Raw genomic sequence first — 2,874 nt, 5'->3', positions numbered from 1 at the left:
CACGGCCGGCGCGGGGGGGAAGCTGCATCTCCCACTTCCAGGAAGGGAGGATCCGCAAGGAAAAAGCATTGATAAAAAGAAGAACGAAATCAGCTTTGTTCACGTTGCGAATCTCCCATTGTTCCTGCTGCGGCCGTCAGCCCTCGCTGGAGAAAGTATTTCCTCAGCGATAAATCTCCTGGGCTCCTTGCAGCCCTCGCCTTGGCACCAGATTCTCCTCAGCTTGTTTTGAAAGAAAAAGCACTTTTGGCTACAGGCCCCCTGTGGGGTGCACTGGGCAATTCATGGTGTGAGTTTGGGGGTGAGGGACAGCCCTGGGGCAGGGGACAGTGGCCTGGTGCCCATCCCAGGGGTCTCTGGCCTGTGTCCCCAGTCAGGGCCACCCCAGGGGACACACACTCCCACTCCCAAAAGCTCCACTCCCTTTCCACAGCACCCGGCACGAGCCGGGGAAAGTGAGTCTGACCGGGGCCACGCTAATCCCAGTGCTGAAACGTGGAGCTGGCAGTGGCCAAGCACTTGGAATACAGGAGTCAGGCTGACAGTTGTACAAGAAAAATAGATCAAGTTTCCAAGAAAATAGAGCCGAGTTGATCTGATTTTCATCAGCATCTTCAGCTGCCTTTCGGGAAGCCCCAGCCTGCTCCTCATTCCTCCTCTCCGCTTTACAAACCACTTAATTCCTTGTTGCTTTGGAAACCCTCACAAAGACCCTCTGCATCCCCCAAAATAACGAGCAACAGATGCTGCTTTGACCTCAGCAACTTCCTGGAAACATACATTTGTCAAAATAAAAATAAAAAGATTAATGTGAGGAAGGCTTTTAAATTATAAGGAAACAGCAGACAGAGCCTGGGCTCGCACGCCGAGCCCGCGGCCTGTGGAGAGACCCGGGAATGGGCAGGGACAGGCTGTGGGACCAGGGTCCCTGTGCCCCAGGGGCTTGGGGACCCAGAAGGGCAGGGTCTGGCAGTGCTGCCCACAGCCAGGGACACCAGCAGCAGGCTCAGTTCTTCTCCTTCCCTCATTTCTTGGTTTACAGAAGCAACTTGCCTCTTCTACAGAGCCTTAAAGCCCTTTGCCCATCCTGCAGGGGAGGAGATGGGCACATGACGGGTCACCAGGAAATTCTGTGTTAAGAGCACTTGGACACCAGTGGGTTTCACCCTCCCACTCCAGCTGCAGCCACCTGGCACATCCCAGGGACAGAGTTCATGTACAGGCACAAGCACTTCCCAACAGCACCTGAGATGCCCAAGGGCTACTGGCAGGACTTGTGACAGCCACACTGGTGTATGACACAGCCTGACCCACAGCACAACCCATCCCACCAAAACCCAGTACCCACAGCACTCACCAGAGCTGCAGGCAGGGAGGCTCCACATGCTCCACACAAGGGAAGGCCCTTTTCCCTCCCAGCTTTATGGAATCAGCCAAAAACGAGCTGCTGGGAAGGGCCTCCTTCTCCTTGGCCTGGTGGGAGGTGGGCTGGGGATTTGTGCACCCGGGGGGGGAGGGCCATGGGCACATTGGGCATTCCCGTGCCCATCCCCATCCAGGGGGTGGCAGTGGGGAGAGTACCCAAAAAAAGACTTTCCATCATGTTAATGAGGGACAAGAAAATGCCGGTGAGCTCGTTGGTGCTGGCAGGTGCATGTGGGCACTGCCAGCTCCCAGCAGAGGTGCCAGGGTCCTGCTGTGCCAAGGGATAATGGGAGCCATGCTGGACCATGGGCACTGTCAGCCCTGCTGGCAGCACAGGCTGAGGACAGAGGCTGAGCCCCAGCTGCCTCCAGCTCCCACACTGCCCACCCCGAGGCTCTGCCCTGCAGGTTCCAGCTGGCAGCACCTCTGCACTGCCAGGAGCCTGGAGTTAGTCCTAAACTGAGAAAGGGAGCTCATGTGCTGAGCTCCAGGGAGGACAAGAGCCATTAGAGGGGCACACAGGAAATAATTGCTGCTTTGTACAGAGCATCATACAGGCTCCTGTGCGCTCCAGGGGAACTGCAGCACCAGGGGCACGCTGCCAGTGTGGCATCACCTGCCAGCCTGGCATCACCTGCCAGCCTGGCATTGCCTGTGGCATGGCTGCAGTCCCCAAGGGACTGGACAAATGCCACAGCTCCTTGTGCAGGCACAGCAGGTCCCACCTTCACACTCTGTCCATGGGGCCACCACACCTGCACCACAGTCACCCCAGGTGTCTGTGCTCTGCCTGGGGACACTTGGTGGCTCGCCCCAGCTCACAGCCCCAGCAATGAGTGCTGTGCATACAGGGGCTGCCAGAGGGCTCGGAGCAGCCCTGCCCTGGCCCCGCACCACCGGGATTCCAGACCCACCAGTTTCCTCTGCCCTTTCCACTGAACCAACCCGTGGAAAGTTTTATAAACTTGAGGAAATGCAAGTCAAAGCAGAAGGAGCCCAAAGCTGAGCTGAAGTGTGACCTCAGCAACCTCCCCTTTGTCCAGCCCGGGACCTCACTGTCATCTGTCAGCATTTGCTGGATCTCCTCCTTCGGGGACGCTCCAGGCCCTTCCGCAGGAGCGGGGCCTCTCCGCAGCCCTGCTCCTCTAATGACTCCGTTATCTCTTGTTATCTCTGTCACTTCCATCTCTGCTTCCCTCCACTGTCAGAGCGGTGATGCCCCCCCCAGCCTGGCAGTCCCAAAGGAGCAGCATCCCAGCCCACACTTCCCAAACCCCTCATGGATGGGTTCATCCTGCTGCTCTGGGCAGTGGAATGGGGCTGACCCCATGCTTGGTGGGCCAGTGGCTGGGATGAAGGTTTGATAGAGCAGCTCAAGCAGCACTACAGGTCACAGCTGAGCAGCACTCTATGGACGCTACTCCCATCCCATCCCACACCATCCCATTC

The sequence above is a fragment of the Geospiza fortis genome, unplaced genomic scaffold (genome assembly GCF_000277835.1).
Source record: "Geospiza fortis unplaced genomic scaffold, GeoFor_1.0 scaffold27, whole genome shotgun sequence".
In the NCBI taxonomy this organism is placed as follows: Eukaryota; Metazoa; Chordata; class Aves; order Passeriformes; family Thraupidae; genus Geospiza; species Geospiza fortis.
The sequence above is the reverse complement of the archived record's forward strand: the minus strand, read 5'-3'. Positions refer to the sequence as shown.